Genomic DNA, 14834 nt, shown 5'->3' with positions numbered 1-14834 from the left:
CTACAACGGCTGAAGATGTAACATGTATTTCCCACGCACCACGCAGAGAGAACGGTCGCCAAGTGCATTGTTTGAGCATGTCGTTATTTAGAGGATCGAAAGAAAAGGAGTGCTGCTCTCGGATCAGTTTTCTCCATTCAAATCTTTCCTTAACATTATAATTAGTTCACAATACTGATGACGGATCAGCTCCTAGAGAGATATTACCACCTACGGCTGCAAATATTGAGGCGGCTTATTCTAAATCACACATTTTGCACATCATTGTTCACATGTTAGGCTACACATCATGAAATATATTGAGACAAATTACAGACCGTAGTCTACAAGTAGAAAAATAGAACTCAATTAATTGAACATGAAACGTATTTCAATTTGATTGAAATAGGACTATAGCCTACTGTTTATATTTTAATGCAGTTGTCTCGGTTTTCATGTAAAGCATCATTTTATACGTTGCTTGTTTGCATCAATTGCAAAGACATTTGCAACTTTGTATTTGTAGTCAACTTTGTTCTGAATTTATCGGCGGTCACAGAGAGACGGATAAACCATGTGATTCTATGTTTAGCAGAGATCTTCTGTGTGTAAAGTGACGCGGGAGGGCAGAAAAAGCATCTAACGACGCACTTGGCTGTTCTACAAGTGGTCTGAGGCAGGTGTTAGATTATGAGTGTTTCCAAGTGCAACGTTAATAACGATGGTTTTGGGAAACAGCTCAGAGATTTAACAATGCTCCTACAAAGGTTCTAACGATTAACTTAGCCTTAAGATGCTTTTGGAAAACCAGGCCCTGGACAAAAACATCTGCTAAATTCAAAGGTAAATGTTTTATATACAGATCTCATATTATTGTATAAAAAATAAAAAATATGATATTGATGTCACAAATGTATCATGTGTACAGTTCTTTAACAAAAATGTAGTTATTTGTTACATTTGACTGTGTAAAACCTAGTAGTACTACTTATTTCTCTGAGAGTGAGGCAGATATATAGCATTTTGCAAAATAAACATGATTATTTGTCTCTCTGAAATGAAACCATCAAGTGATAGATCTAAACAAATACATGTCTGTCATTGAACAACCCCATGCCATGATTAGCTAGTGAGAAAACACACCAATCTCTTAATTTCTTTAAGCAATGAAAGCTAATTTACCAACATTTCTGAAAATGGATATATAGCGATTTGGAATGAAACACGTTGTGGTGAACAATAGTGTCAGCGATGGCTGGCGGATAGCCATCAAACGTTAAACAGTTTCTGGTCATGGTTAACCATATTTGTTTTAAGAAAAAAGTGTACAATCTAAACAAAACGCATGTCCCTGTACTCTTTTTCAAGATGTGGCTGATTTAAACAGCCAGAAGACATTTTCAAATTAAGAAATAACCTTGGTTTTCACGACTTGTTGTTTCCAAATGGCTGGTGGGTAATTAGATATGAATCGAAATCTTATTTTGTAGGCATCGAATTGAGTGAATGCTGCGCAGGTTCACTGAGTTGCAAACCAAATGGATATAATGGGGTGATTGTTGTCTAATCGGGTGGTCTAGCTCATTGATTTGTAGATATGACGCAGTTGCTACCTCAGATTTTGAGCCTAGCAGGTGTCGTGAATGAGTTATGTAGTACCCACAGACAGCCACAGGGAGGCGCAAGAGAGCTATCAACCCATACAGCTTTTAGCCTTAAAACCCCTAAACCTAACAATCAATCAATAAAATGTATTTATAAAGCCCTTTTAACACCAGCAGATGTCACAAAGTGCTATTTATTTTTATTTATTTTTTATTTAACCTTTATTTAACCAGGTAAGAAGCCAGTTGAGAACAAGTTCTCATTTACAACTGCGACCTGGCCAAGATAAAGCAAAGCAGTGCCATAAAAACAAAAACACAGAGTTACATATGGGGTAAAAAAAACATAAAGTAAAAAAAATACAACAGAAAATAAATATACAGTGCACTATACAGAAACTCTTACCCTACTTATAACCTATTTTAGCTTTAACCCTACGTATTACCTGTTTTAGCCTTAACCCTAACCCCTAATTCTTGGGTAGGGTAGCCTAGAACACTTTTAGAAACTATTTTAGTAATAATATTTTCTTAGTAAATACAATTATAGAACTAAATAGCATTTGGATTATTTTGTTAATCAAAACCTGTCTAAGCGTTTTGCTGTTTTTTTTTGTTATTAGTTATTTTATTATATGTATAATTGCAAGGCTGTACGTGAATTAATAACTTTTAATTGCTAAATATTTCCAATAGATGGCAGCATAAGACCACGAAGCATCAGTTAAAGGCTACAAGCAACAATATGATTAATATAAAATAGCATGCAACCAAAGACTATATGTCCTATGATTATCTAAAATGGTCACTCATTACTTTAGTTAGCTATATATCTCGTATTAGGCTTGTGTTGCTTTTGGAAGAGCAATTAAATAGTGACTATAGCAGGTGTTGAACCCCTGGTAAATAACCACTAGTCAGACGCGTTAACCTCAACCCTACTATACATGTATTATAAAAAATGATCTTAATATCTGATATTGGGAGTAAACAACCTCGGAATAGAAAAGACAAGAGTGCGTCTTCCAGCCCGCCAATAAATTACATCATGCAACCCTCCCGGTTAACAAATGTACCTCAACATGCCCCTCACTTGAGCTGGAAGGCAGAGTGCTTCCTGCTGGTTGATGAATCTGACAATGAATGTACTAGGAAAATACGTTTTTCTCGACCAGAGTTGACTAAATTAATGTTCAGGGTTATTGATAATCGTTATAGTAATGAAGTATAATTTCAAAACATGAGCATAAAAACTGCTAATAATAAACATGAATCATCATTATATTATTTCACAGTAATCTGTTAAATGCTTTTTCAGTCGTTCCTCTTGTGTTAGCAGTGTGGAAAGGGACAGTAAAAAGCGTGTGCAGGAGTTTCCCTGTGAGGGGGAGTGGTGGTGTATCCAGGGAGAAAACTAAACTAACCTTCTGAAATGTTATTTGTGGTCTATTGCTTCCATCTATTGGAATTTTATAGCAACTGCAGTAGTACTGAATAAAGTATATCCTTACTAAAGTAGTAATTATTCAGAATTGCAAAATATGACATTTTCTAGTTCATTTTACCACTTACAACCATAAAATAACCATTTATAGCATAACAAACAATGAAAATGACATAAACCAAAAACACCATACATTTAGTTCACTATATATATATATATATATATATATATATATATACTATTTATTTAGATGGGTGACATTATCTGCCAAAGTAATACCACTGTAGATAAAGAAGAGCTCTCCAGTAGGTGTACCAAAACATTCAAAGGCCCTTTTCTCAAAGAGATAAGTTTATCTTTATCTTTCAAAGCAGAATTGCTTTCCCATTGTTCCTCAACTATAGTGTATGATATACCTTTTTCTAGCTCAGTCTCTACTTTTATCCAATGTCAAAAACACAATTTCAAATTTTCCTATATAAGACCGAATCGAGCCGGTCGCTCACATTTGACTGTGTAAAACCTAGCAGTACTACTTATTTCTCTGAGAGTGAGGCAGATATATATTATTACTGTGTAAAACCTAGCAGTACTACTTATTTCTCTGAGAGTGAGGCAGATATATATTAATACTGTGTAAAACCTAGCAGTACTACTTATTTCTCTGAGAGTGAGGCAGAAATATATGATTACTGTGTAAAACCTAGCAGTACTACTTATTTATCTGAGAGTGAGGCAACTATATATTAATACTGTGTAAAACCTAGCAGTACTACTTATTTCTCTGAGAGTGAGGCAGATATATTATTACTGTGTAAAACCTAGTAGTACTACTTATTTCTCTGAGAGTAAGGCAGAAATATATTATTACTGTGTAAAACCTAGCAGTACTACTTATTTCTCTGAGAGTGAGGCACATGTACAGAAGTTGAGGTAATTGAGGTAATATGTACAGTGAGGGAAAAAAGTATTTGATCCCCTGCTGATTTTGTACATTTGTACAAAGAAATGATCAGTCTATAATTTTAATGGTATGTTTATTTGAACAGTGAGAGACAGAATAACAACAACAAAAATCCAGAAAAACGCATGTCAAAAATGTTATAAATTGATTTGCATTTTAATGAGGGAAATAAGTATTTGACCCCCTCTCAATCAAAAAGATTTCTGGCTCCCAGGTGTCTTTTCTACAGGTAACGAGCTGAGATTAGGATCACACTCTTAAAGGGAGTGGTCCTAATCTCATTTTGTTACCTGTATAAAAGACACCTGTCCACAGAAGCATTCAATCAATCAGATTCCAAACTCTCCACCATGGCCAAGACCAAAGAGCTCTCCAAGGATGTCAGGGACAAGATTGTAGACCTACACAAGGCTGGAATGGGCTACAAGACCATCGCCAAGCAGCTTGGTGAGAAGGTGACAACAGTTGGTGCGATTATTCGCAAATGGAAGAAACACAAAATAACTGTCAATCTCCCTCGGCCTGGGGCTCCATGCATGATCTCACCTCGTGGAGTTGCAATGATCATGAAAACGGTGAGGAATCAGCCCAGAACTACACAATGATCTTAAGGCAGCTGGGACCATAGTCACCAAGAAAACAATTGGTAACACACTAAGGTCCTGGAGTGGACTAGCCAGTCTCCAGACCTTAATCCCATAGAAAATCTGTGGAGGGAGCTGTAGGTTCGAGTTGCCAAACGTCAGCCTCGAAACCTTAATGACTTGGAGAAGATCTGCAAAGAGGAGTGGGACAAAATCCCTCCTGAGATGTGTGCAAGCCTGGTGGCCAACTACAAAGAAACGTCTGACCTCTGTGATTGCCAACAAGGGTTTTACCGCCAAGTACTAAGTCATGTTTTGCAGAGGGGTCAAATACTTATTTCCCTCATTAAAATGCAAATCAATTTATAACATTTTTTACATGCGTTTTTCTGGATTTTTTTGTTGTTATTCTGTCTCTCACTGTTCAAATAAACCTACCATTAAAATTATAGACTGATCATTTCTTTGTCAGTGGTTAAACGTACAAAATCAGCAGGGGATCAAATACTTTTTTCCCTCACTGTACATATTACCTAAATTACCTCAACTTCCTGGTAACCTGACATTGACTCGGTACTCCTTATAGGCTCATTATAGTTATTTTATTATGTTACTATTTCCTTTTTTTATTTAGCTAATTTTTTTGACTTTTTAACTCTGCATTGTTGGGAAAGGGCTCGTAAGCAAGCATTTCACGGTAAAGTGTACCACTGTTGCATTAGGCGCATGTGAGAAATACAATTTTATTTTATTTCAAGCTCATGCGCAGAAATACGTCATTGGGTCTAATGGCCGTCTTGTGCCGAACTGCACATGTGCAGGCCATCAAATTAAAGGCACTCCTTCAATATAAAGTTGTTTTTGACTAACATGAAAATGTGTCAGTTTGTTAAACAATTTAAGACAGAACATTTTCAAAATTAACAACTGAGGAAGTCATTATTACCTCTCATTGACTTCTCAAACCCCAAACCCTGGCCTGGTCTGCTTCATATGCGTTCCCAGAATACATTTTTTACATCAGCAGTTGTCACAAAGTGCTTATATAGAAACCCAGTCTAAAACCCCAAAGAGCAAGCAATGCAGATGTAGAAGCACGGTGGCTAGGAAAAACTCCCTAGAAAGGCAGGAACCTAGGAAGAAACCTAGAGAGGAACCAGGCTCTGAGGGGTGGCAAGTCCTCTTCTGGCTTTGCTGGGGGGAGATTATAAAAGGATATGGCCGTTAAGTTCAGATCATTTTTCAAGATTTTAAAATGTTCATAGATGACTAGCAGGGTCAAATAATAATCACTGTGGTTAAAGAGGGTGCAACAGGTCAGCACCTCAGGAGTAAATGTCAGTTAGCTTATCATAGCCGAGCATTCAGAGGTTGAGACATCAGGTGTGGTAGAGAGAGAGGGAGAGAGAGAGAGAGAGAGAGAGAGAGGGTCGAAACAGCAGGTTCGGGACAAGGTCGCACGTCCGGTGAACAGGTCAGAGTTCCAGATCCGCAGGCAGACCAGTAGAAACTGGATCAGCAGCATGACAAGGTATCACGTCCGGTGGAGCATGTATCGATACTGATAGGATCGACAGAAGGGGAGCGCTGCTCTCGGATCAGTTTTCTCCTTTCAATTCTTTCCTTAACATTATAATTAGTTCACAATACTGATGATGGATCTGCTCCTAGAGAGATATTACCACCTACGGCTGCAAGTATTGAGGCGGCTTATTCTAAATCACAGATTTGGCACTTCATTGCGCACATGTTAGGCTACACATCATGAAATATATTGAGACAAATGAAAGATTAGCCTATAAGTAGAAAAATAGAACTCAATTGATTGAACATGAAATGTATTTCAATATGATCGATATAGGACTATAGCCTACTGTTTATATTTTAATGCAGTCATCTCGGTTTTCATTTGAAGCATCATTTTATACATCACTTGTTTGTATCAATTGCAAAGACATTTGCAACTTTGTATTTGTAGTGAACTGAGTTCTGAATTTATCGGCATCACAGAGAGAAATATGTGATTCTATGTTTAGGGGAGATCTTCTGTGTTTTAAGTGATGCAGGAGGACAAAAAAAGTTTCTAACAATTCACAACTCACTTAGTCTTTCTACGAGTGGTCTGAGGCAGGCGTTAGATTATGAGCGTTTTCAAGTGCAACGTTAATAACAATGGTTTTTTGAACCAGCTCAGAGATTTTACTCTGCTGAACAAAGTGAAAGTGAAGTGGGACGATTTCAGAAAATGGTAAATGGAAGCAGAAAATGCAAAAGATAAATCTGTAAGAGGACTGATGGTAAAACAAGTGGTATTACCAGAGAAGAAGAGGAGGATGATGAAGAGAATAAGAAGAAGAAGAAGAAGAAGAAGAAGAAGAAGAAGAAGAAGAAGAAGAAGAAGAAGAAGAAGAAGAAGAAGAAGAAGAAGAAGAAGAAGAAGAAGAAGAAGAAACCTGTCTGGCCCTTCTTCTCCGAGGGGAACCCTTAACTTTGGGCCCCCCTGGTATTCACCACTGCCAAATCCTCCACCAGTGGATGGAAATGGTGGCCTCCCACCCCCTCACAACCCACTTGGGGTTGGGCCTGTGCCCGGTGGACGAGTCGGAGGAATAGGAGCTGTCAGAGGAGCTGCAGAGGGTGATGGAATGGAAGATAGAAGGCTACCAGCAAAAACAAGAACCAGAGCAAACGAGCTGAGAGGAACGGAGGAGAGAGAGAGTGGAAAAAGGAGAAAAAGTGTCAGATAATACGCTACCCCAGTGGTGGTGGCATGTTAGAAATGGAGAGACCGTGGGATGTTGACGAAATTAAAGAAATAGTGGGTGATGTCACTGACCCAGCAAAAGATGCTGTAAAGTTCGAAGAATAGCTAAGAGCAAATATCTCTATGTACAACCCCACTACCAGAGAAACTGAAGAAATACTCTGCTGCTGCTTGAAATGGAAATGGAAGGACTATAAACACATGTGGAACCGTGATGTACTAGCGGCTGGATGCAGTGTTTACCGCTATAAAGGCTGCTTTCCCTAAACACACAGACTGGCAGAAAATCAATTCCACTAAACAGGGAACTGGTGAAACATTGAGTGACTACATGGAAAGAATGGAGCCAGTCTTCCTCCAACACTCAGGCCTGACGCCTGACCAAGACTCCTACAACAGCCTATTGTGCCATGCTGTGGTAACCGGCCTGAGACAAGATTTGAAGACGGCTGTAACGGCAACTTGTATTGCATGGGGAACTAAACCACTGTCTGAAGTAAAGCCATATATAACCCATGAGGAAAGACAGTTGAATGAAAATGAAACTAAGGACGGAAAGACACTGAAGAAGGCACAGCTGATATACTACTCTGGAGGAGGAAGAGGACGTTGAAGAAATGGTGGTAACCGTGGAAACCGAAGAGGCAGAGGTAGAGGCCGAGGGGCCCCTGCTGGAGCTGACGGAGGGAGAGACTGGAGCTGCTACAACTGTGGGAAGTTAGGGCATTTCGCAAGAAACTGTCCTGAAGGAGGAGAACAACAAAACGATTGGCCTTCCACACCTGTTGGCGTACAGGTGGACAACCCATTTGGAAGACGAGGGGGCTACTAAACATAGGATGAGGTTTAAACAGAATAAGAAACTAATGAAGAAAACATTGATGAAGAACCAGAAGAAACCTGTCAAATGTTAAAATGGACCACCTTGTCAACCCAAAACCCCCTTATTGACATTTTAGTTAATAATTATAAAATTCAATTTTTGGTGGACACTGGGGGCCGTGGTCTCAGTGTTGAAAATGTATGCCCTATCTGTTCTCCCCTCAAAGAAAACAATACACACGGTTGGAGCATCTGGAATTCCCTCTGAAGAAAGTTTGACCTTTCCCCAGGATTGTATTTATAGGAGAAAGATGGAGGTGAGTGAAGTTGTGGTCTGGACTGATGAAACTTGTGTCCTCTCTGTTGGAGGCTGTTCAACTCCCCTCGTCAATCTCGGTGATAAAGTGTCAGGCCCATACTCCCTCTAAGGATTACATTTCTCTGGGGAATGCCAAGGCTGACTGTGCTGCTAAATTGTCTGCTTCTTCTTCTGTTTCCCCCTTCCTATAGATGGCAGCATTTCCAGCTCCCACCAACCCTTTCTCTGTTAATGATATCATTGCTTTACAGGCCATGGCTGATACTTTCAGAAACTCAAGTGGGCGGGGTGCTGTCATAAGGACACCTCGTGTGTATGGCTTAATGTGTGGAGCAGACCTGCCATGCCCCATTGTACATTCCAGTTCCTCGCAAAATTGTCACATGGTCAAGACCATGTGTCAAAAGGAGGGATGGTGGATCTTGTAAATAAATATTGGGGTACAGTAGGTTTTACTGTGTTTGCAGGAAATTTCAGTAAGACATGCTTGATTTGTATGACTAACAATGTTGGACGCGGCATTTCAGTATCTCCCGCATCCCATCCAAGGCCTGAAGGACCTTTTGAGCAGTTAATGATGGAGTTCATTGAGTTTTGTTTGGTGACTGTTGACATGTTTTCTAAATGGATTGAAACTTTCCCTTGCAGGAGAGCCACAGCGAGAGAGAGATCATACCTAGGTGGGGACTGCCATCAAAAATGTATTCTGACAATGGTCGACAGTTTGTGAATGAGATTGTTCAGTCCCTGTCAGAGGCTTTGCAGATTGATTTGAGAACACATTGTGCCTATCATCCCCAATCTGGGGGCGCAGTCGAAAGGATGAACCAATCTTTGAAAACTAAATTAACCAAATTAATTGGTGAAACAAGCCTGACATGGGTGAACGTGCTTCCATTGTCACTGATGACGATGAGAGGCAGATCCCCTACAGTCACTGGTCTCTCTCCACATGAGGTGCTGACTTGCCGTCCCATGCGGATGACAAATACACCTTTTTCCCAGAACAGGTTGTCCCTGCAAGAAATGGAGGAAGGCGTGGTTGAGTGTTGTGTCACCCTTAACAGTGTTCTTAAGACTATTTTCCCCCGGTTTGAAGGCGTCTTTGCTAAATCTAGCAGATGGAGCTGAACACTGTTTGAACCCAGGTGATTTCATGGTGGTGAAAGACTTCAGGAGAAATAGTTGGAAGGACCCCCGTGGAGAGGCCCGTACCAAGTTCTTCTGACCACCCCCCACTGGGTGAAGGTTGCTGAGAGAGATACCTGGACCCACCTGTCGCACTGCAGACGAGTTCCTGATCCAGAAGAAGATGGGGCCTGGCCAGTTCCGGTGGTGCAGTGTGGCCATCCTCTGTATTAGCACAGTAGTGCTAATAAGAACAGTAGGTTGTCCTCTTGTTGGAGATCTGACAGAGGATGAGAAGAGTCCCGAGCCAAAGGGGCCAACGCAGTCCCAGAGTAGTGGCCCAGAAGTAGATGGTAATGACAGAAGGAGTCCTGAGCCAAAGGGGCCAACGCAGGCCTGGAGTAGTGGCCCAGAAGTAGATGGTAATGACAGAAGGAGTCCTGAGCCAAAGGGGCCAACGCAGGCCTGGAGTAGTGGCCCAGAAGTAGATGGTAATGACAGAAGGAGTCCTGAGCCAAAGGGGCCAACGCAGGCCTGGAGTAGTGGCCCAGAGGTAGATGGTAATGACAGAAGGTGTCCTGAGCCAAAGGGGCCAACGCAGGCCTGGAGTAGTGGCTCAGAAGTAGATGGTAATGACAGAAGGTGTCCTGAGCCAAAGGAACCAACGCAGTCCCAGAGTAGTGGCCCAGAAGTAGATGGTCATTGTAGAAGGAGAACCCTGCTGGGCCCTCACAACCATGAGGACAATTTGTTCTTTTCTAGAGCAGAAATGGTTGCCGACCAGACATCCAAAGAAAAGGACTGTTGGGTGTGTGGGATGGGTCCGGTTAAGGTAGGGGCAGGCTTGCCCCTTATAGGAGTCCCAATAGGGGTGAACTTTACTATAGCATTGGCAGGAAAAATTCCTTTTTATACTATGACCAGCAATGTTAAGGTATATAATCAACCCAATGTATCCTATTACCTGAGGCCTGGTAATGTCTCACTCCCGCCCATTTCAGTGGCTGGGGTGATGACTGCCCCTTGGTGTATTAGAGGATATGGAGATCACGATTTGGGTGAATTGAAATGTAATTGTACTATGAATCTTAATGGATCAAATGCTTGCAATTTAACAGTGCTACAGGAGAATGGTCAGGCCGATAAGGAACCGTTTAAAATGTGGGTTGACAAACAGAGCACAACTCTGAAAGGAGCCCCGAATGGCACCTATTGGCTATGTGGTAAGATGGCTTACTATAGCCTTCCCTCGAACTGGGGAGGTACTTGTACTGTTGGGTTTTTGGTGACAGCTATGAGAACCGTTCCAGATAACGAAAAGGATCTGAAGGCTCTGTTTAGAGACTACAAACTTCCTGGAATGAGGAGAGATAAGAGGTCTCTAGCTGACGTCACTCACACTCAGGCACCAGCCTCCAGGTTCTTTGGGGTGTTTTTTTCTGGGTATGGAGTTGCATGTGCCCTAGACCAAATTCGTGACATCTCTAGACACATAGAGAAATTTGGCAACGCTACTAGAAATGCCCTGGAACAATTGAATGGGGAACTAAAAGAATTGCTTAAGTTAGCTCTGCAAAACAGAGAGGCTCTTGACTATATTCTGGCAGGTCAAGGGGGGACTTGTGCAGTCATTGATGATGAATGTTGTACTTTTGTACTCCCAGATCACTCTTCTAATGTGACTGATCTTCCAGAAAACATTGCCACTATTTGCTAAGAATAATTCCCCAAAACCAGAGTGGATGCTTGCAACTTGGTTGGAATCCCTGTTTGGAAGTTGGGGATCCCAAATTGGCCAATGGGCTGCAGCATGCATTTTTTTGCTTAGTTTGCTATGTTGTGTTATTAACATGCTATAAGGCTATCAGTGTCTCCAGGGCTAATAAGATCTCAGCAGCTGTCATGTGTTTTCTTTTATTTTATTTTTTTTCATCAACTTTGAAATGCAAGAGAAAGGCCACAATATACAGTCGTATGAAAAAGTTTGGGCACCCCTCTGAGGCTGCATAATAATTTACTCTGTTGTCACAGAAAATGATCACAGTGGCATGCCATTCATTTTCTAATAAAAGCTGAGTACTGGGGTATTGTCCAGACAAAGATTTTTAGTGTAGCAATATTAAGTTGTATGAAATTAAATCAGATGTGAAAAATAGGCTATGCAAAAATGTGGGCACCCTTGTCATTCTGTTGATTTGAATACCTGTAACTACTTAGCACAGATTAATTGGAACACACAATTGGTTTGGTGAGCTCATTAAGCCTTGAACTTCATAGACACATGCATCCAATCATGAGAAAAGGTATTTAAGGTGGCCAATTGCAAGTTGTTGTTCTCTTTGACTCTCCTCTGAAGAGTGGCAACATGGGGGCCTCAAAACAACTCTCAAATGACCTGAAAACAAAGATTGTTCAACATTATGGTTTAGGGGAAGGATACAAAAAGCTATCGCAGAGATGTAAGCTGTCAGTGTCCACTGTGAGGAACATTGTGAGGAAATGGAAGACCACAGGCAGAGTTCTTGTTAAGGCCAGAAGTGGCAGGCCAAGTAAAATATCGGAGAGGCAAAGGCGAAGGATGGTGAGAACGGTCAAAAACAGCCCGCAGACCACCTCCAAAGACCTACAACATCATCTTGCTGCAGATGGTGTCACTGTGCATCGTTCAACAATGCAGCGCACTTTGCACAAGGAGAAGCTGTACGGGAGAGTGATGCAGAAGAAGCCTTTTCTGCACACACGCCACAAACAGTGTCACTTGAGGTATGCAAATGCACATTTGGACAAGCCAGCTTCATTTTGGAATAAGGTGCTGTGGACTGATGAAACAAAGATTGAGTTATTTGGTCATAACATGGCAGCAAAAGAACACAGCGTTCCAAGAAAAACACTTGCTACCCACAGTAAAATTTGGTGGGGGTTCCATCATGCTGTGGGGCTGTGTGGCCAGTGCCGGTACTGGGAATCTTGTTAAAGTTGAGGGTCGCATGGATTCCACTCCATATCAGCAGATTCTTGGGAATAATGTTGAAGAATCAGACACAAAGTTGAAGTTAGGCCGGGGCTGAATATTTCAACAAGACAACGACCCAAAACACTGCTCAAAATCTACCTGGGCATTTATGCAGAGGAACAAGTACAATGTTCTGGAATGGCCATCCCAGTCCCCAGACCTGAATATCATTGAGAATCTGTGGGATGATTTGAAGCAGGCTGTCCATGCTCGGCAACCATCAAACCTAACTGAAGTGGAGATGTTTTGTAAGGAGAAATGGTCCAAAATACCTTCATCCAGAATCCAGACACTCATTAGAGGCTATAGGAAGCGTCTAGAGGCTGTAATTTTAGCAAAAGGAGGCTCTACTAAATATGAATGTGATTTTTCTGTTGGGGTGCCCAAATTTATGCACCTGTCTAATTTCGTTTTGATGCATATTGCACATTTTCTGTTAATCCAATAAACCTCATTTCACTACTGAAATATTACTGTGTCTATCAGTTATTTGATAGATCAAAATGAAATTGCTGATCCAAACACCCAATTATTTATAAATGGAAATCATGGAAATTGTCAGGGGTGCCCAAACTTTTTCATACGACTGTAATATTGCAGTTTAGGCGCAGTTTAGATTTTGGCCACTAGCTAGCAGCAGTGTTTGTGCAAAGTTTCAGATTGATCCAGTGAAGCATTGCAATACTGGACTATTTTGTATCAAGTATGCCCAAATGTGCCAAATTGGTCAATTGATACATTTTCAAGTAGATAACTATAGAGAACATACAAAAATGATATGGTAATACAAAATGTAAGTTTACACACTCCCAGGAATGTCATAAATGATGGATCATTAGCTTATACACTAACTTTCACACATCTAGATGGCCGGGCGGGGTGGGTGTGGAGCCAGAGACAGCAGGGGATCAAACTGTAGAACCCAGTTCCTACATTTCAATATAAAAATGGATTTTATCAAACAAAACGATGTTACATTTTATCTCTGGGACCCTTAGGATGACAAATCAGAGCAAGATTACTGAATGTAAGTACATTATTTATCTTCAGAGGTGAATGTATCAAACCAGTTGCCGTGATACGTTAATGCATAACATATGTTAATACAATCCGATTGTGGTAAGTAACTATGGAAACAATGGTTAAACCTTGAGAGATTTATTCACCTCTGAATCTACAGATCCCTTGTGTATGTGTGTGTATTTTTGATAGATCCACTCCCGTTGATAAAAGTATAACCTTATTGTAGATTTGAGCTTCATGATGATGATTATGAATTAAATTAGATTAGCTCCTGTTAATAGAAGGATAACCTTTATTATGATTTATTATGATGATAGTATTATCATTAATGAAATGATGTAATGTATTTTGATAGAGCCTCCTTTGATTTAAGTCATACGCATTACATTTGAACAATTATTATCATAGAAGTGATAAGAGGGGGGAATGTGGAGGAAAAATGTATAATCTGGAGGGACAGCCTTGAAAATGTTCATATTGTCCACTCTGTCATAAACAATCATTGGTTCCTGCCTGTGCTGGGTAAAGATATAAGGGGGGGACGTCATGACCCCTTCCTTAAGACCATCTGGCAGAATGCCCAGAATATGTTCTATAAGTTAAGATAGGAGATGGTGCCAGTCACATGCAGGAACCAATCGTATGAATCATGTTTATGTAGGTTTTTGTGTAGCCGTATAAGGCATTATGAAAGGACCATCATTTCAGACCGGCACTTTATGCATCTAAGTTTGACTGTGACCTCTCCAGCTTGCTGACAATAAAGAATGATTCATTTAAGATTGACTTTGAGTGTCCTTGTGTTGAATTTCCATGACAGTTGCAACCGAGGACAGACGGTTTTACACACTTCAGCACTCGGCAGTCCAGTTCTGTGAGCTTGTGTGGCCTACCACTTTACGGTTGCTCCTAGACATTTTCACTTCACAATAACAGCACACAGTTGACCGGGGCAGCTCTAGCAGGGCAGAAATGTGATGTCTTAGAAATTTGACGAACTGACTTGTTGGAAAGGTGGCATCCTATGATGGTGCCACATTGAAAGTCAGTTTGCTCTTTAGTAAGGCCATTCTACTTCCAATGTTTTTCAATGGAGATTGCATGGCTGTCTGTTCGATTTTATACACCTGTCAGCAACAGGTGTGGCTGAAATAGCCGAATCCACTAATTTGAAGGGGTGTCCACATACC

The sequence above is a fragment of the Coregonus clupeaformis genome, chromosome 7, assembly GCF_020615455.1.
Source record: "Coregonus clupeaformis isolate EN_2021a chromosome 7, ASM2061545v1, whole genome shotgun sequence".
NCBI classification, from domain to species: domain Eukaryota; kingdom Metazoa; phylum Chordata; class Actinopteri; order Salmoniformes; family Salmonidae; genus Coregonus; species Coregonus clupeaformis.
This window is presented reverse-complemented; position numbering follows the sequence as displayed.